We start from the raw sequence: 21611 nt of genomic DNA on the forward strand, positions 1-21611 counted from the left end.
TCTTGGTTATTAACTTGGAATCATGTATTACTGAAGTTCAAAGCATTTCCTTCTTTGAAAGAAACAAAAAATTAATCTTAAAACTTCTTCATATAGGTAGGCTTTTTCTGTGCTTTAAGTGAAGTGGAAAAATATACTGGCCTCAGCGCAGAATTCACTTTACTGACACATTAGTAACTTAAGTACTTTGAGTTGTTTTCTTAGCAGAGACAGGTTTATATCAATTTATTTGCAAATTCCTGGTTGTTCCTGTGACAGGACACAGGAATGAAGGACAGTGACTGAGATTCCCCAAGATAGAGAAAAGTTAGCTGCCTTACAGACACATTGGTCTCTTCAACTTGACCTTCCCAAAGTGTGATGTTCTTAAGTTAATGGTTCTTGACTCCTTTGGGCTTAATATGCTGAAATGAAGTAAGGGCAGCTCTGAGAATGTTGACAATCACCCTATCAGAAGATAGGGCTGATTTTTAATGTTATTATTTTTAAAATTAAAGAATCTATAATGGCTTGGCTTTGGTCAAATAGGATGCCTCAAAATTGAATCATTATTTAAATAGATAGTCTCTTCACAAAAATTTAACAGCCAAGTCTTGCTTTTCTTGTCAATCTTAACCTTGTGCTGTCCAGTGTACTGGGTACACCAGGTACACAGATCATATGAAAAAGGACCCATGGACAAATGAACTCAGTGTAAACAACATATATCTCTGTGTACCTGAGCATATGACTTTGCCATAGCAGTTGCTTAATAAAATACTTGCTGACCTAAGTTATAGTCTAAGTAGCATTTTTTTCCCCTTATTTTTCTTTCCGTGCCTTTACTTGCTGAGTTAGAGTTTGGTCAAGAAATCATAAATCACTACTGGCATTTCCAGTAGGAAAGGATTTAATATGGAGAATTGGGTTTACACAGCCATTAATTCTGGGAAATGCAGATCAGGGAGGGCACTGTGAAATCTGCCAGTGTAGGAATTGCAGTGAGCTACTGTCGGTGATCTCAGCTGTCCAAAGCATCGGGGTGGATGATTGTCAGGAAGATACTGGTGAGTCCCACATTAGCTATCTGATGCCCATTAGTCTGTTTGCAGTTGCCACTAGAGAATATTATTTCTACTTCTCTTTTCCCTGCCAAATTGTTCACAAATGGCTCTCATTGGTGAAATCTAATTGGATCTGTGTGTACAAGTATCCAGTAGAGGGGAGAATTTAGAAGGGTGAGGATAGTACAGAATATTGAACAGATGTTGTCCATCACAGTTCACCCCTTGGAATACACAGCATCTATACTTACCCTTGTATCCATGTTTAAATTTCCAAAGAAGAACAAAAAGAATATCATGATTCTGCCTGATACACAGCAACTATCCCTGTTGAAACAAAGATGCACTCACCTTCCCAAGAAAAGGAGATACATTTCATGAATTTCTCTGTCCATCTCTGTGTGATGTTTATTCCTCTTCCTTAAAAACAATCCCCCTTGTTACGAATGTCTTATGTAGTCTTAAGTAGAATAATTGGAAGGAGAAAGGGGAAAAGTTGATTTATTACATAAATAAATGTGTGTATATATATATATATATATATATATATAAATATATATAATTGTGCAGGGGACACGGGTTCGAGCCCTGGTCCAGGAACATCCCCACATGCTGTGGAGCAACTAAGCCTGTGTGCTACAACTACAGAGCCTGCTCTCTAGAGCCCGCGAGCCACAACTACTGAGCCTGCGTGTCACAACTACTGAAGCCCGTGTGCCTAGAGCCTGTGCTCTGTAACAGCAGAAGCCACCGCAGTGAGAAGCCTGCGCACTGCAATGAAGAGTAGACCCTGCTCGCTGCAACTAGAGAAAAAGCCCACGCGCAGCAACAAAGGCCCAGTGCAGCCAAGCCAAAAATAAATAAATTAATTTAAAAAAAAGGAAGATGGAAAAATATATTATCTAATCAACAAAAACTGGAGCTCTCACTAAAGGATCTCTCAAAGATAAACGCTAAGGTGAGGGGAAAATGATCCCAGAAAGATTTGCGATGCAACATAAATGAATGGTGAGCGAAGAAACACTGAAATCAGGGTAAATCTAAAGCACTGACTGTCCAAAACAGTAATAATAATTTTTTAAATTTGAGAAGCTATAGAACAATCCATGATAAAATGCTAGACAATAATATAAGTTGGGAGTGGGGGAGCATAGTTAAAACATAGTAAGTCCCTTTTTATTATGTGAGAGGAGGGTAAAGATAATAACTTTGGATTTCGTTAAGTTAAATATATGCATGTTAACATTTTTGTGATATAGGATATAGTTTCCAAAGTGATAGGAAAAAAATAGAATTTGGGAAATATATCCAAATACATTGTTAATAAACAATGTAGGAGACATTTAAGACAGGGACACAGAAAAGCTGAATGTGAAAATGTTCACTGGGCAAATCCTAATTCATGGAAAATTGAGGGAGCTATAATAATATAAGATAGATTTTAAATAAAAAAACGTTAGTTGAAAATTGTGCAGCTGCTATGGAAAACAGTATGGCAGTTCCTCAAAAAGTTAAACATAGAACTACCATATGATTCAGCAATTCCATTCCTAGCTATATACTCAATAGAACTGAAAACAGGGACTCAAGCAAATACTTGTATGCCAATGTTTATAGCAGCATTATTCACAATAGCCAAAGGGTAGAAACAACCTAGGTGTCCATTAACAGGTGAATGGATAAACAGAATGTGACAAATACATACAGTGGAATATTATTTGGCCATAAAAAGGAATGAAGTGTTGATACATTCCAAAACATGGGTGAACCTTGAAAACATGGTAAGTGAAATAATTAGACACAGAAGGACAAATATTACATGATTCTGCTTATGAAATATCTAGGCAAATTCATAGAGACAGAATTAGAGGTTAACAAGTTCTGGGAGAAGGATGAATGGGTAGTTATTGCTTAATGGGTAGAGAGTTTCCATTTGGGGTGATAAAAAATTTTGAAAATAGACAGTGATGGTGATTTCACAGCATTGTGAATGTAATTAATACCACTGAATTATACACTTAAACATGGTTAAAATGCCGAACTTTGTTATATATATTTTACCACAATAAATTTTTTTTACATCTTTATTGGAGTTTAATTGCTTTACAATGGTGTGTTAGTTTCTGCTGTATAACAAAGTGAATCAGCTATACGTATACATATATCCTCATATCCCCTCCCTCTAGAGCCTCCCTCCCACCCTTCCTATCCCCCCCCCCTCTAGATCATCACAAAGCATCGAGCTGATCTCCCCGTGTGATGCAGCAGCTTCCCACTAGCTGTCTGTTTTACATTTGGTCGTGTATAGATGTCAGTGCTACTCTCTCACTTCGTCTCCACTTCCCCTCCATGCCATGTCCTCAAGTCTGTTGTGTACATCTGCGTCTTTATTCCTGCCCTGCCACTAAGTTCATCAGTACTATTTTTTTAGATTCCATATATATGCGTTATATATATGCATAACGGTATTTTTCTCTTTCTTATTTCACTCTATGACAGACTCTAGGTCCATCCACCTACAATAAAATTAAAGTTAGAAAAAAAGGATCCATAGACAGAAAGAGTGTTTATCATGTAATAATAAAAGTTTTAATTTGACCGGTATTGTAAGGCTTTTTAGTTTTTGCTAAATGGTGGATGTACCTTTGTATCTCATTATGGTTTTACCTTGTGCTTCCTTGATTACTAATGGGTTGAGTGTCTTTTTTTATGCTTATGGACCACTTTCTTTTTTTTTTTTTTTTTTTGTAAAGTGTCTGATCAAGTCTTTTCAAAATCAGTTTTTGAAAACTGGATGATCTATTGTTTACTCTTTAATTTATAGGAGCTCTTTATGTATCCTGGATTCTAGTTCTTAGTTACGTGTATTGCTATTGTCTTCTCTCATTGGTGATTTCTCTTTTCATTTTCTTTTTGGTATCATATAGAAATTCTTGACTTTAACATAGTCAAATTTATCATTTTTTTCCCTTTATGGTTTGTGTTTTTATGTGAATTGTTGGATAAATCCTTCTTCCTATGTTATAAGTATATTCTCCTGTATTGTCTTCTAAAACACTTACAAGCTTTGTTTTCATCCTTGGATTAAAAATCCTTAGATTTTTAGTTCACTTGGAATTAATTCTGAGTTTGGTGTGGGGTAGGGATTCATTTTAAATTATTTTTATGTGGATGCCATAATTCCCTGCACTATTTACCAAAACACTCATCCTTTCCCAATTTCCCTGCAATGCCACCTCTTATATCAAGTGTTCACATGTGTGGATCTGTTTCCATGGGCTATTTGTCTCTGTACCAATTCAACATTATTTCCATTATGTAGCTTCATAAAAAGTCTTGATATCTGATAGGGCAACTCTCCTCTCACTGTTTTTCTTCTCGAATGACTTGGTTATTCTTTTCCTTTTGCATGTACTTATATAGAAATTTTAGAAACAACTTGTCAAGTTGCGCAAACACAACTGGTGACATTTTTATTGGGATTGCGTTAATTTCATAAATGAATATGGGGAAAATGGACAGTTTCATGGCATTGAGTCTTCCAGTCTATGTACGTGGTTTGAGCACATGTCTCTACTTAAGTCTTCATTAATGACTCAATTTCTGTAATTTTAATCCATAGAGGCTATAGAAGGCTGAATGATGACCCCCACAGATATCAGGTCTATATAAGGACCTGATATGCCTTACCATATAAGGCAACCTATATATGTTGCCTTATATAGTAAGAGGATCTTTGCAGATGTGATTAAATTAAGGCACTTGAGATGGGGAAATTATCCTGGATTATTCAAGTAGGGCCTACGTGTATGTATCATTATAAGTAGGAGGCAGAGGGAGATTTAGCACAGAAGAAGATGTGAAGGCAGTTTGACCGCAGACACAGAGACTGGAGTGAAGTGGCCACAAACCAAGGAATGCCAGCAGCCACCGCAAGCTGGAAGAGGCAAGAAAAGGACTTTCCCCAAATTCTCCAGAGGGAGAGTGGCCCTACCAACACCTTGATTTCTGCTCAGTGGTACTGATTTCAGACTTCTGGCCTGCAGAACTGTGAGAGAATAAATCTCTATTGTTTTAAATCACCAAGTTTGTGGTAATTTGTTAAGCAGCCACAAGGAAACTAATTCAGAGAAACTGAACATCTTTTGTTATATTTATCCCTAGGTAGTTTTTGTTTTTGTTTTTCTTATAAATGGTATGTTTTAAAAAATTTCATTTTCTAGCTCTTTGTTGCTGGTATAGAGAGTACGATGAGATTTTGTATGTTGACTTTTTTTTTTTGCTGCAGCTTTGCTAAACTCACATTCTCATGGATTTTTCTTTGTACACAATCATGTTACCTGTGAATAATAACAGGTTTGTTTCTTCCTTTCTAATCCTTACACATTTTTAAAAGTTGCCTTATTGTGTTGCCTAGGACATCCAGTACAAGTTGAATAGAAATGGTAATAGGAACTTCCTTGTTTTGTTCCTTACCTCAATTTTCAATGTTTTGAAGACTTTCAACATTTTACCATTGTTTTATATTTGCTGTAGATTTTTGTAGACATCCTTTATCAGGTTAAGGAAGTTTTTTTCCTCTAATTTTGGATTGCTAAGAATTAAAAAAAAAAATACCATACGGCTGCTTAGGTATAATAAAAGCTTTTTCTGCTTCTATTGAGATGATCATGTTATTTTCTTCCTTTAATCTGCTAATGAAGCAGGTTACATTACCTTCCCAGGGTAAACTCAATTTGGTCATTTATAGGCTGTAAATTTCCTTCTACAAATTGCTTTATGTTGTAGTGTGTAATATTTGGCATATCTGTTCAAAATATTGATATTTTCGAATTTCCATTATGAGTTCTTCTTTGACTCATGGCTTACTTAGAAGGGTTTCTTAATTTTCAGACATGATTCTAATTATCTTTTTGTTACGGATGTCTAACATGGTCAGAGAACATACTCTGAATTATTTTAATCTTTTGGATGCTTGCTTTCAGTCTGGAATATGGTCAACTTTTTCAGGTTTTCTATGTGTACTTGTCTTTAATATGATTATTATGATGTTGCTGGGTATAGTGTTCTATATCTGTCCATTAGGTTGTATGTCAGTTGTGTTGTTCAAATCTTATATATCCTCATTGATTGTTTTGTTTGCTTGTTCTGTCAATAACTGAGAGAGATCCACTATGACAGTGGAATTATCTCATTTCTTCTCATATTACTGCTTTATATATTTCTTCTCATATATTTGCTTTAGATATTTTGATATATATTTAGGTGTATACATACTTCAAATTGTTATTGATGAATTAAAGTTTTTTTTCCTATAAAAGAACCCTCTTTATCCTCTAGTCATAATTTTTACTTTAAGATTCAGTTTGGGGACTTCCCTGGTGGCGCAGTGGTTAAGAATCCACCTGCCAATGCAGGGGACACGGGTTCGAGCCCTGGTCCAGGAAGATCCTACATGCCGTGGAGCAACTAAGCCTGTGTGCCACAAATACTGAGCCTGCGCTCTAGAGCCCACGAGCCACAACTACTGAGCCCGCGTGCCTAGAGCCCATGCTCTGCAACAAGAGAAGCCACCTCAATGAGAAGCCTGTGCACTGCAACGAAGAGTAGCCCCCGCTCGCCACAACTAGAGAAAGCCGGCATGCAACAGCGAAGAACCAACACAGCCAAAAATAAACAAATAAATAAATTTATATAAAAAAATGATTCAGTTTGTCAGTAATACAGTCACACCAATTTTCTGCTGGTTAATATTTGCATGATATATATTTTTTCATCTTTTTATTTTCAACGTTTTTGGATCCTTATGTTTTAGATATAAACTATTGTAAACAGCAAAAAATTAGATTTTTAAAAATCCAATTTGAAAATATTTGTCTTTTAAATAGAGAAATTTATATTTAAAATGTAATTTAGGTTCATATAGGTTTATACCTAAAGTTTTATTTTGTTCCTTCTCTTTGACCTGCCAGTCCTGTGTTTCTTTTTCTCTCCTTTTTAGGCTCCTCTTTGGATTAAATATTTTTTTATCATCCCATTTTTTTTTCACTTCTATCTGTTTGGGTATTATACTCTGTTTCTGTCCTTTTAGGGGTTACTGTAGAAATCACAATATTCATATATAACATATCAAACTCTGAAGTTGATCTATGTTATCCTCCTCCCAGACTGTGGAAGAACCTTAAGAAATTTTAACTTTGTTTCCCCACTCCTTACTCATATGTTATTATTAACACATATTTAAATTATACTATTTAACCTCATAAGAAATTATTATTCTTTTATACGGTCATTGTTCATTTAGATTTATGCACATTTATCTTTATACATTCTTGCTTATCATGCCTGTGTCTGGGATTTCTTCCTTTGGGTTTCCTTTGGTGATGGACTGCTAGAGGCACATTCTCTTTGATTTTACTTGTCTGAATATGTCTTTATTTTTCTGGGCATAGAATTCCAGGTAGGTATTTATTTCATTAAGCATATAATCTCTTTGCTTCCATTGTGGCTGAGGAGATAGTCTATTGTTCTTAAAGGGAATCTGTTATTTCTCTATGGTGCTTTTTAGGATCTCCTCCTCAGTTTTGGTGGGCTGCAGCTTTGCTCTGTTGTTTCTAAGTGTGGATTTCTTTTTATTTACCCTATTTGGGATTCACTGAGCTTGACTTCATGGATTTTGAATTGGAAAAGTCTCATCTAGTAACTCTTTGAATATCTTCCCTTCTCCATTTAGCCTCTCATTTCCTTCTGGTACCCTGATTAGACATGTGTTAGGCCATCTCACCCTATCCTCTGTGTCTCTTAACCTCTCAGGTGTATTTTTCATCTTTCTGTCTCTCTATGAATTATTCCAGATGATTCCTTCTAATCTGTCTTCTGGTTCACTAGTTTACTCTTAGCTGTGTCTAATTTGTTCTGAAAGCAATTCTTTGAGTGTTTTTTTTTTTAAGAACTTTATTAAGGAGTACTTTATATATTATAAGCTTTATCCATTTTCACTGTAGAATTCAACAAGTTTTTGAAAATTTATAGAGTTGTGCAACCATCATCATTCCAGTTGTAGAATATTTTTATCTCCCCAGAAAGTTCCTTTGTGTCTGATGACAGTCAATCCACGGACTTTTAAAATTTCAATGATTTAATCTATCTATGTAAATATAGAAATACATAATATTTACTATAATATATTTATATAATATTTAATATAAATATATTTGTATATTTAACATAACTACATATATATATTTGTGTGTGTGTGTGTGTGTGTGTGTGCTTTTTGGTTACTTTTCAACTTTGGTCACTATTTTCTCTTCCTTGAAGCTTTTCTCAAACTTGTCTTTTACTTTTTTAAACATGATATGCAGAGTTATTTTTAATTCTATGCCTGCTATTTCCAGTATCAGGGTAGTCTGTTGTTTCTGCTGACATTCACTCCTAGTGACTTATTTCTTTGTGTGTTTTGTTCATTTTGACTGTGAGTTCCTCAGAGAATTACTTTTGGGAATTCTTTGAAGCCTAGGTTGAAGGTGCCTTCCTTCAGAGAGGTTTTGCATTTATTTCCGTGAGGTGCCTAAGACTCTACCAGTCCAGAATTGCTTTCTACATTCATGGTTTGAGATTTTTGCCATCAAGTGATGTGAATTTGGAGCTTAAATGTGCACAACACTAACTCATAAAGGACCTGATTGGTATCTGGTCATCATTGTTTCCCAATAAAATTTTACAAAGAGAGACTACCATGTTGCCCTTAGAGACATGTCTCCTTTTAGGCCTTGGGGAAGTAGCTCTCAAGTTCTAATGTGCCTGAGAAGCCTATTAAAAAGTGCAGATTCTCAGGTCAACAGCAGAGACTGTGATTCAGTGAGTGGAGTTTCAGCCCAGGAATCTGCATTTCTAACAATCACCAAAGATAATCTGGGTACAGGTGGCCAAGAGCCACACTTCGAGAAACATCACCTTTAGATCTCATAGCTTCATTGGGTCCCCTGTACAACCTCAGGCAAGAGTGTGTGTGTGAGCAATGGCTCTCTGTCTCCCTGGAGGAAAACATTCATTGCAATGTTCAGTAACCATTTACCTCTTTATATTCATGGGCCAACCTACTTAAGTCTATTCTTTAGACCATGGTATGGGAGGGAGCACTGTGTGCTCCTGCAGATCTGATTCTGAGTGAAATAATAAGAGAAAAAGTACCTTGTATATTGTGGTATTGTGATTTATAATAAATGTATATTTGGTCTTTGTCTAAAACCCTTGGAATTTCCTGACTGATGAGCATCATAAGATGCTCTTATTGTGTTAATGAGGTGACTTTTGGAAAGCTCCTAGGTCACCTAAGGATGGGGGCTGGTTGCCAGGGGAACCAACCATGGGATTAGAGGGTTAGAACTTTTAGTCCCATCCCCTGATTTCCAGGGAGCGGAGAAGGGCTGGAGGTTGAACCAGTCAACAATGGCCAATGATTTAATCAATGGTGCTTATATGAGGAAGCTTCCAGAAAACTCCAGACGGATGGTGTTTAGAGCTTCCAGGTTGGTGAACATATGGAGGTGCTGGGAGAGCATGGAAGCTCCATGCCCCTTCCCCATATGTTGCCTTATGCATCTCTTCTATCTGGCTGTTGATTCATATTCTTTAATATCCTTTGTAATAAACCAATAATTTGGTGAGTAACCAGGTTTCCTGAGTTCTGTGAGCTGCTCTACCAAATGAATTGAACCCAAGGCGGGGGGGGGGTGGGTCATGGGAAGCTCTGATTTATAGCTAGCCAGAAGCACAGGTAACAACCTGGGTTTGTGATTGGCGTCTAAAGTGGAGGGCAGTCTTGTGCGAATGAGCCCTTATCCTGTGGAATCTGATGCTATCTCCAGGTAGATAGTGTCAAAATTGAATTAATTGCTTGGTGGTGTGGAGAACCATTCCCCCCACTGGAATTGATATCAAGTTATTAATATAGTTGTTCAAATATTTACAACACTTTGAAGAACGTAATAATGTAAAAAGGCCTCATTTATGCAAAAAGTTGTTTTGCTTCTCTTTTCTTGCTCCCCAGTTGGTGCAGGGCTAAGCAGAGGCATTATTTTCTTGGTGTGATGCTTAGACTGAAACACACTAAGATAAGCCAATGTGTCCTTCTCTAAAAGTCATTCTGGGCTCCCACATACCCTGGGCTGAGTTGGAAATGTGTGAATTGAAGCCTGAGTTGAGATTGAAAAAAGATAGTGAATTGAGGTCATGAAGCCCTTAAACACTTATTACCTGAGAAAATGTCTATAAAGGGACTTTTAATCCTGTAATGTATGTAACATATGTAATATATGTAGCATATGGAAGGGGAAACTTATCAGAAATGTGAATGGGAAGTAGGTAATAGAGAGAGAGAGACAGTATTACTTATTCTCTATTAAATTAAGAACTTTAAAAAGTAAGCACAACTATAGCAAGCCGGATTTTTTTTTTTTTTAAAAAGGGAAATCCAAAATTTGACCAAACTTCATAAATAACCTTAACTCTATGTATTCTAACCTCACTGTATCTCAGCAGGTCTGGTTTCCTGGTATCTCAAGGAGAACATTTCAGGTAAAAGCCAAATGATTCTCAATCATAAATCTCATGCTGTATACACTTGAAGATAATAAAGTCCTTGATTCCAGTTAATTTCACTTTTCTATTATCAATGCCCCTGTCCTTTTGAAATTGGAATGTGGAATCCAATGTGGCAAATGGTAAGAAGTGGAAATGCTACTGGAAAATAATCTGATGTCAATTTACTTTTCTCCTGCAGTAGAGCGATCCTTTCCCCCAGGGGTTGGGTCCGGACCATCAGCCTCGGGTGAGCAGACAGAGAGGGTGGCTGTCACTGCTGCATTCTCTAAAGGTCTCTCTTGTTGGAGGGACCGGAGATCCCTGCTTGGGTGTAAGTGGATCAGACGTATTTGGACATGTCTGAACGGATGGGCGGGGCCCCCCAGATGCCTATTTGGGTGAGGGCCTGAGCAGCCTCCTGTGGATTAGACTAACCCTTTGACCTCAGCTGCTGGAGGAGAGGGTACACTGAGACGGGCCAGGTGCCACCACTTGGACTGGCCTTTGGATATGTGGCTGGGTTCTTTGGATGGCAGGGGCATCTTCTGCTACAAATGTCAATAAGACAATTAGACAGTGTATACAGCAGCCTGGTTTGATGCTTATTAATTGAACAGAAACCAAGGGACATGAGGGCTTCTCTGCAGTTTCACCACATACCAGAGGGTGCCCTGACTTCCAGGGAGAGTGCAGAGGTGATGGGGACCCTGTGGACACCACCGAGGGATAGGCTGCACTACATCTGTCTTGCAGTGGATTTGTTCAAGGGCACATCTAATTACACCCCCTAAGATGCTCTGTGAACAGGTGGGAGAAAAACCCAGAGCGAAGGTGGGTTACAGCTGCCCATATGTTAATATTATTTCATTGGCCCTGCAGGCTTGTGGGGCCCAAGGAAACTTGGGTTACATTAAAAAAGGGAAAGCATACTGTAGTTGGCAAACGAAATGTGTCTTTGTGTGTGTGTGTGTATGTGTGTGTGTGTGAGAGAGAGAGAGAGAGAGAGAGAGAGAGAGAAAGAGACAGAAATGAGCTTTCATTTAGAAGCTTTGGCTGTGGTTTCAACTGGTTCCCCTCCACTTTTTAAATGATATTTTCTGAGCCTGGAAACCAAGCAGGCAGATCATGGAATTTTGGCTAGAGATGTTTTTAAAAAATGTAGACTAACAGTGAAAAAGGAGGCGGGAATTTGGCTGGGAGGCTTTTATGGGCTGCAAACCAAGCAGGGTTACCATGGTGGTGCTTCTACTGTTTATATAAACAAAGGATTTTCCTGACAAACATACTTCATATTTAATAATCCTCAATCCACAGTGTGTAGCTAGTTCAAGCCATCTGGACTTGAGTAGAATTTTATTATTTCGCGGGGCTGTTTTCAGGCATCCTGTACCACTTCAAAATTAAGTGTTAAGTACTGATATCTTGAAGTGCAAGGGTGAGAGGTGTCTAATAACTGGAAGAGAGTTTAACCTGCAATATGACAATGTAAAACAGGCTTTTCACAGATCTACAGTCTATTGGACCAGCCTCCGCTGCCATTTTAATTCAGTTCACGTGCCTGACAAAACACTTACCCCACCTCCCTAACTTCTCGGTCTCTCTTAAGAGCACTGCAGTCTCCCAACTGACCATGCTTCATATTGCCATTGCCCCGGATGGTAGCCCACATCCAATTTTTTGTGAAGTCTTAACAAGCTCCTGTATTGTGAGATGACTCATTTGGTTATTAGTAAGGAAAAAACCTACTCTCTTGAACTGAAGCACAAAAGGGGATTTATTGGTTCATGTAACTGGAAAGGCAGGGGTAGATCTGGCCTCAGGAATCACTGGATCCAGCTTACATGCCCATATCTCCAGAGGGTCTCAGATTCTGGCACATCTGACATTGTTTGCCCTAGGTGGACTCAGTTCTTCTAGAAACTTTTTTTTTTTTTTTTTTTTTGGCTGTGCCTCGTGGCTTGTGGGATTTTAATTTCCCAACCAGGGATTGAACCTAGGCCCTTAGCAGTGCTATCATGGAGTCCTAACCACTGGACCGCCAGGGAATTCCCCAGTCCTTCTAGAAACTTAAGGAATGAGATAAGGAACTTAAAGAGTGCTTTCCGGCATCCTTTCCCCAGGATCATGAAGCGATCAGGAATCTCCAAAAGCTCAGGTAAAGCTGTTTGCATTTTTCCCCCTCCTGAACATCTGGACACATCTCCAGACCTGTCCAGAGTAGCCTATGGGGGTCTCTTCTGTTGTTGCCTCATCATGGCCCTCTGGAGTCTCCAAAGCCAGCCGTGAGCACCAGACTTCTGGGCTGATGCCCCTCCCAGGGGTACCCTAATAAATAAACTGGTTCGATTCCAAGGGTACCAAAGTGCATGATGTATGTATGCATGGCACGAGGATTCCAGTGATCCAGATGAACCCTGATTATGTCCCCTGGGTATCCCCAGGACCAGCCAACCTAGGGTCCATACACTAGCTTCATTACACCAACTTCAGTGCCCCTCACAACTACAGGACCTTGGTGTCCCCCGCTACCCCCAAATGACACAGGCATTTCTTTTTTTTTTAATCTTTTTATTTTATATTGGAGTATAGCCGATTAACAATTTGTGATAGTTTCAGGTGCACAGCAAAGGGACTCAGCCATACATATACGTTGTATCCATTCTTCCCCAAACTCCCCTCCCATCCAGGCTGCTACTTAACATTGAGCAGAGTTCCCTGTGCTATACAGTAGGTCCTTGTTGGTTATCCATTTTAAATACAGCAGTGTGTACATGTTGATCCCCAACTCGCTAACTGTCCTTTCACCCCATGCTTCCCCCCAGTAACCATAAGTTCATTCTCTAAGTCTGTGAGTCTGTTTCTGTTTTGTAAATAAGTTCATTTGTATCATTTCTTTTCAGATTCTGCATATGAGGGATATTATACGATATTTCTCTTTCTCTGTCTGGCATACTTCACTCAGTATGACAATCACTAGGACCATCCATGTTGCTGCAAATGGCATTATTTCATTCTTTTTAATGGCTGAGTAATATTCCACTGTATACATGTACCACATCTTCTTTATCCATTCCTCTGTCAATGGACATTTAGGTTGTATCCATGTCTTGGCTATTGTAAACAGTGCTGCAATGAACACTGGGGTGCATGTATCCCTTCAGACCATGTTTTTCTCAGGGTATATGCCCAGTAGTGGGATTGCAGGGTCCTATGGTAGCTCTATTTTTAGCTTTTTAAGGAACCTCCATACTGTTCTCCACAGCGGTGACACAGGCATTTCTGAAAGTCCTCAGGAGTTTTGTTCAGGTGTTTGGGGAAGTCCACTCATAGGGTCCTCTGCCAGGTCTGGGTTGGATGTCTGCCACACCTGTGGTGCCCTCTCCTTGGGCCACGCCTGGTCACCCCAAAGGTGCAGACCCTTGAGGCACCACAGGGCTCAGTTCCTGGAGTGGGTGGGGCTCGGAGGACACACCATAATGCTCACTCTCTCAGCCTTGGCTCGTTCTCAAGTTTCTTCTCCTCTGGATGCCCTGTTCCCCTCTCCTATATGAACACCACACCTCCTACCCTTCCAGGCTTCTGTACTCACTACTTGTTATTTTAACGGGGGAACCGTGAAGCACAAAGAGAACTTCAGGTTCACAGAGCTGGTTGGTGACCACCAGGGCTGGGATCCATATGTCCTCATTCTCTGCTTTTTTCTTTTATAACTAATCAACACTTTCTCTGTGAAAAATGATAATCTGAGGGAACTGTTGGTTTAAAATGTCCAAAAAAAAAGAAAAAAAGGCACTGTGCAAATACACCAGGGGTTTTAGTTTTCAGAGTCTAATTTGAGAACCCTGGGGGAGGGCAGTGGAATAATAGTGACGGGACTATTTGCACAAGGTCCCTAAGGAAAGAGAGCAGCTGAAGACAGCACCAACTTGTTCGGAAGACAGCTGTTGATGGTCAGAGGGAAAGGACAACTTTGAGTAAGGTGGCCTCTGGCAGGGCCTATATTGGCGCTGAGAGTGCTGGGAAGAGTGGGAGATCAGTGGATGGAGAAAGGGTCACCTTAACAAGAGAAAATAGTGAATGTCACAAAGTTGCCCAGGCTCCCAGGGATTTGTTGAATTAATTGGTTGGAACTTGGGGGTGGGGGTGGGGATCCACAGTACTCACGATTCCGAAAGCGGGGCCGAACCAGAAAAATGCCATTTTGTGCTGTTATTGTAACCCTCTTGTACCCACCCCCAGGTGGACGTGACCGGGAGGAAGCAGAGGGTTCCTCAAATGCACAGAGCGGAGACATGGTTACAGAAGGTGAAAATCTCGGAGCTGCGGTGACCGGCAGAGGCCACAAAGGGGCAGTGCCTCCTCAGTCTGTCTCGATCTAAATGGGCAAAATCCCGCGGGAGTCGGAGGAAGAAAAAATATGTAGTCACCAGGAGAGGCCATTTACCCATCCTGGGCAGCCACTCCTGCGGCGGACTCCGGGGGCACCCCGCTTCCTGCTCTCACCCACCACGGCCTCCCCTCCTCCCCCTTCCAGAAATGCTCGGTGAGCAGCCACTGTGCATCAGGCACTTTTCTAGGCCCTGAAGGCACCCGCCGTTCTGGAATCTACGTTCCGGAGGGGAGGCGCAGAGGTCTCCCCGCAGCTCCTCCCACCTGGCCACCACCTCTACCTGTGCCCGGAGCCCCAGACGCACCGGGCCCAGCGGCAGATGCTGCAGTCGACCCAGGCCTGCCTTTGGAAGGCCGATGGCAGAGGGCCTTCAGCCTTTTGTCTCGCGCACCCCGGGTGTGGCTGGGATAACGGAATGGTGATCGGGTGACAGAAGCTGCGGGGGCGCCCAGTGACCACCAGGTGGCGCTTGGAGACCCCCAAAGGAGCTGTGATCGCAGGGACCAAACAATATTTCTTTGGGGCCACAATACGTCACAGTGACAGGGCAAGCGCGGCATTGCTTTGGAACAAATCGCTTGTCCCCTACTTGCTCAGAAAATTCCCGAGAGTCCTCTAAATACAGAGATAAATATTCACCTGCAAGACGGGCCCATCCTGCGTCCCACCCAGGGTCAAGGCATGAGTAAAAGAGCTGGTGTCTGCAGGGCAGGGCCCCTAGGCTGAAAACTGTTTCCCTCTGTCCTTTAGATTTCTGTACTGTAGTTTCTTTCTGCCTCCTTAACTGGAGCCAGGAAATGGCTGTTGCCTGGGAGAGCTGGGCCTGGAGCCCTTGCTTCTTGTGGAAAGAGAGGTTGCGGAGAAGTGGGGTTCCTGGCTGACGGATGACCACCCTAGGTGGGTGTGTTAATTAGATGCTGGATTTACATACAAAAAGCCCTCCTACAGTTATGCAAAGCCTCTACCACTCCTGCTTTTTGGTGGCTAAAGCCCATCCACCCCGTGCCCAGCATTTAAAATCCCCATGGGGCTGGTGCCCAGCCAGACATTTGCCTGTCTGACATTTGCTGGCAAATTGCAACCTTCCGTGATTTTAAAATTCAGGTGTAGAAATCAAGAAAGTAAATCTATCTTTAAATATCCTACTCCTTAAAATGTGTTCTCTTTTTTTCTTTTTTTTGGCTGCTACCCCTTTGGCACAGGGTATAATACAGCCGAGGGCGGCAAGGCTGGGATATTTCTCAGTCCACAGCACAGTGGGGACCGGAAAAGAATGCCAGTGTCCTCAAGGTAAGCATGCTGTCTGCCTCTGAGTCTCAGGCTGGGTGTGACCAGGGCACCTTTGTCTCTGGCAGTAGCTAAAATGAGGGTCCAAGGTGAGTGGGATTTTTGCCTTGATTTGGAAGTTGGATCTGGTTAGTCAAAACAATTCTGAATTCCTGGGTGTTGAGTTGGCTTTGGGACTCTGGGTCTCAATAACGCCTGCTTCTTGCTCCATGAGGGATATGGCCCTGGTGGGGAGAAGGGCTGACGTCAGCCTCTCAGGCGGCCAGCTCACCAGCTAATCTTCACGGCTGGCTTGGCGGCACTGGTTCCTCAGAGGTCTGGCTGAGAGCAGATCTGAAAGGACCTGGGCTAGGGCATGGGGCCGGAGTGCCAGCCACACTGAAAGGCAGATACACATGGGTGGACCATGATTCAGCCTTGAACCCCCCCCCAAACCCGGACTGGCTTGCCATGCTTTGACCAGTATGTGTGACTCTCAGCAGTTATCTGCTGGTAGAAACTCACATTTCAATCGACCCCCTCCCTCACCTCTCCCAAGCTTCTCTCAGCGCGCTGTCTTACAAGAACTTCCATGTGGCCCTGCTCCGTTCCCACGTCATGTCAGCACGTGGCGGCCTGGGCTGGGGACAAGAGACACTGCTCTTTTTCCGCTATTCCATGCAAAGATGTGGGTCAACTTTTTTCTCAATGCCCTGCAATGCGGCTGTGATCAGGCTGACATATTTAATAGACTGTACTGGAGGCTTGTACAAGCAGAGAGCCGTGACATACAGAGTGTCCTGGTATCCACCTTCCAGACACGGGGGTTCTTAGGGCCACCAGCCCATCCTCGGGGAGCACAGTTCTACCGTCATCATTTCTCCCCCAAAGAGAGGGCCGTATACACCCTCCCTACAGCCTGGCCTTCCAGTGGGAGAGAGGGTGGGGACTGCAATTCACCTTTGGGACAGACTTTACTTTGTCCCCAGGCCCAGAGAGAAGAGGAAATGCCTTTTCACCACAGCCCAAGGCTGAGATCCTTTCATTTGCTGTGCAGGGATCGGCCTTTCCTAGGACATTTGACAGCAGGACTGTCCATCCAGTCCCACCTGTCAGGGTAGCCCTGCCTTCCTGCTCTGCAGGATGGGAGCACACTCGGTGGGGATCCGACGTGGAGGATGTCGTAGGGGAGTCCCTCTGGCTCCCCTCAGCACCAGGTGAAGCTCCTGTCTGGCTAGAACATCTACATTCAGCTTCCTGGTGTCTGCCCAAGTCCCCTCGGGGATGATGTGTGGACTTTGCTGGACTCAAGGTAGTTTTCTCAGAAAGAGGCAAATCTGCCTGGGGGGTGGGTTAAGTGCTGACTCCTCGTTTCGGACAGAAGCTGCCTGGAGCCTCGGAGCACAGCTTTCCCAGAACAGGTCCTAGCTAGAGCACCACAGGGTTTCTGCGCTCCATCTGGACCCTGGTGCCCACACCTGCTATTTCAAAGTTCTCAATTCCCCTCAAACCTCCTACTTGACCACCTGCCCCGCTTCTTGGCAGCTGCCCTAGTTTGGGGAGAGAATGGATCCAGCAGTCCACTACCCCCTGGCTCCCATCAACATTCCACAGGTAGGCGTGGTGGCTCCCAGCTTCTCCTTTTCTCCTGTCCCCCTGGAGAAGGCTGGCTGCCGCGCCGAGCCAGCTCGCCTGTGTTCAGATGGGTGGCCGTGGAAAGCAGCCTCTAAAAACACTGGTTCTGTCTCGCTTGCCCTCTCCCGCTTCTTCACTTGCTCGCTCTTCTGGAAGCCAGCTGCCATGTTGGGAGCTGGCCCGTGAAAAGGCCCATGAATCAAGGAACTGGGGGGGGGCCTTGGGACAACAGCCAACAAGGGACTGCCGTCCTCAGTCCCGCAGCCTGTGAGGAGCCGAATCCTGCCGAGAACCAGTGAGTGAGCCTGGAAGTGAAGCCTCCCTCAGTCCAGCCTTTGGGTGAGACCGTAGTCCTGGCCGACACCTTGACTACAACCTCGTGAGAGACCCTAAGCCAGAGGACCCAGCTAAACCTGGCTAGATCCCCAACTCGCAGGAACTGTGAAATAATAAATGTTTATTACTTTGCTAATTTGGGGGGTAATTTATTACACAGCTATAGATAAGGACTACAGTGGCTCTCAGATTCATCAATTTCTTAGCTCTGAAAAATTTGAAAAAATTTGGGCATCCATGTAAGGTTGCCACCTTCTTAGTTTACAAAGTAAGTCTTGAAAAATGACAACCAATTTTTACTCCCATTGTTTTTATAAAAGAAGAATCATTTTACAATAGGTGATAAAGCATTTGACTAGTTGGTCTAAACTTTAATTACTTGAAGGTGGCTTTATTCTGCAAGGTCACCCCAACCAAAATTGTTAATTCATTAAAAGCTACATTGTCCCTTAAAAAAAAACAACAAGGATCATTTTTTTATTTTTATTACAGTGTTATTTACATACAATAAAGTCCATCCATTTAAAATTGGAGGAATTTTGATAATTCTCAACTCACTTCCATAATCCAGATATGGAATGGCTTCCTCGTCCTGAAAAGTTTCCTATGCTCCTTTGCAGTCAATCCCCTCCGAATATGGGCCCCATGCAACTTTTGATCTGCTTAAGAGGAAGGACATTTGAATATAACAAAATTAGGAAGGATGTAATCTCAAAATAAAAGGCAACCATTAAACTGAGTGCATTTAAATGTATAAACCAAACTTTATTTTTACATGGCCTTATGAACTTGTAGACTTGATGGCTTTTCAGCACCACTGTTCTGGCTCCCATCGGTATTCGATAAGCTAGGCTGCTTTAAGAAAGAGTCCTGAATACAGTGGTTTAACTAAGATGGAAGAGTTTTCACTCCTCACATCCTGTTCCAATGGTAGGTGGGCAGTTAGGGCAGGTAGAGGGCTCCACTCTCCAAGGTCATCTGGGAACCCAGGCCAGTGAGCCGATCTGCCAACCTCTGTAAGTGACATCCTTCTCCGGGTCCAAAGCAGCTGCTGCAATTTCCTAGCCATCAGGAAAGAAGAGAGTGTGTCCACAGCAAGCATCTTTAAGGAAATAACCCAGAAATGTAACACCTAACTTTTGCTGATATAGCACTGGCTCAAATTAGTCAGACGACCAAACCTATGGGACGATGGGAGGCAGGGAAATATAGGCAGTGCTGGGTGACCCAGTGCCCAGTTAACAGCTGGAGGATTCTACTACTGGCCAAACGGAGACAGTTAGCATTATGCCCTCTCTTCCAAATTGTCAGTCTCTGCCTCTCTTCTGGTTCCAACTGTCAGCATTTCCAGGGCTTCTCATCTTTAAAAATACCTCCTTGGGCTGCACATGCTGTGCTCTCCTTGTTAGCACCCCATCTCCGCCCCCCCACCTTCCTCACGCTCTCTTTCTCCTCCCGATTCCTATCCACTCCTCAACCCAGGCACTATGACTCTCCCCAACAGGTCTCTAAGACTCGTTTTTGTTGAATCCATGCTTCCCAGTGCTTTTCTTATTGGATGTTTCTTCAGCTTCTAACGTGTTGACCTTCTGTCTTGAATGCTCTCTTTCCTTCATTCATTTGATACCATAACCTCATGTTTTCTACATTCATTTAGTCACTCTTAGTTCGTCCCTGCTCTGAATGATTCCCCTGCTGCCTTCTGTCACCTCTCAGCATTTCCCAGGACACTACTCTCTTTTATTCTTTTCTCTATACACTCACCTGAGCAGATCTGCTCCTATGATAAGTCAGTTAAGATTGTGCTTGGCTGCATGTAACAGAAATCCAACAAATGGTGGCCGATAGGAGCAAGAGGCTTACCTTTCTCATGTAACAGGGAGTTTGGGGGCAGGCTGTCAGTCCAGGGCTGTCTGAGCTCTTTTGTAGATCTGCTTTGCCAGGCTTAGTGTGTGGCTGTTTTCCCTGTGGTGCAAGATGGCTGCCACATCTTCTGGCAGCACATCTACATTCCAGGCAGGAGGAAGGAGGAGGGAATAGGACAAAAGGCAAAAGGAGGAAGCTAAGTCTGTCACATTTCATGAAAGCTATCCCGGGAGTCCCCACAGCACTCCAATTTCAGAACCGGATCCCATGGCCTCTTGTAGCTAGGAGAGTGTCATGGGAATTGAGTGATCTAGCTGTACACAATGCAGATGTGAACAAAGCTGGGAGTATTAAGAATGAAGGAGAAGGGGCTTCCCTGGTGGCGCAGTGGTTGAGAGTCCGCCTGCCGATGCAGGGGACACAGGTTTGTGCCCCGGTCCGGGAAGATCCCACATGCCGTGGAGCGGCTGGGCCCATGAGCCATGGCCGCTGAGCCTGCGCGTCCGGAGACTGTGCTCCGCAGTGGGAGAGGCAACAACAGTGCGAGGCCCACGTACCGCAAAAAAAAAAAAAAAATGAAGGAGAAGATTGATCCTGGATGGGAAAGGAGCAGCGGGTGCCACCCATGACTTTAGCGCGTATCTGCTGACAATTCAGAAAACTATATCTTCCATACAAATGGCCAATAAGCACATGGAACAATGCTAAACATCACTAATGATCAGGGAAATGCAAATCTAAACCACAACGAGATACAACCTCACACACATTAGAATGGTTACCATGAAAAACAAAGAAACAACGGAAAGCAAGTGTGTTGGTGAGGATGTGAAGAAATTGGAAACCTTGTGCATTGCTGGTAGGAATGCAAAATGGTGCCTCTCTTGTGGAAAACAGTATGGCAGTTCCTAAAAAAATTAAATATAGTATTACCATATGATCCAGCAATTCCATCTAAGTATACACCCAAAGGAATTGAAAACAGGCACTCAGATAGATATTTGTACACCCACGTCCATAGCACCATTATTCACAATAGCCAAAAAGGTGGAAGTAACCCAAATGTCCATTGACAGATGACAGATGAATGGATAAGAAAATGTGGTATATATGTGCAATGGCATGGTAGTATATCTTAAAAAGGAATGAAGTTCTGATCGTGCTTCAACATGAATAAACCTTGAAGACATTATGCTAAGTGAAATAAGCCAGACACGAAAGGACAAATATTATTATGATTCCATTTACATGAGGATCTCAGAATAGGCAAATTCTTACAGACAGAAAGGAGAATTGAGGTTACCAGGGGCTGGGGGGGGAGGGAAGAGGGGGAAGTTATTGCTTAATAGGTACAGCATTTCAGTTTTGCAAGATGAAAAGAATCCTGGAGATAGATGATGGGGGTGGTTAGACAATAATGTGGTGAATGCATACTTAATGCTACTGACCGTCCACTTAAAAATGGTTAAAATGGTAAATTTTATGTTATG

Source organism: Mesoplodon bidens (assembly GCF_964165515.1).
Source record: "Mesoplodon bidens genome assembly, chromosome: 14".
NCBI classification, from domain to species: Eukaryota; Metazoa; Chordata; class Mammalia; order Artiodactyla; family Ziphiidae; genus Mesoplodon; species Mesoplodon bidens.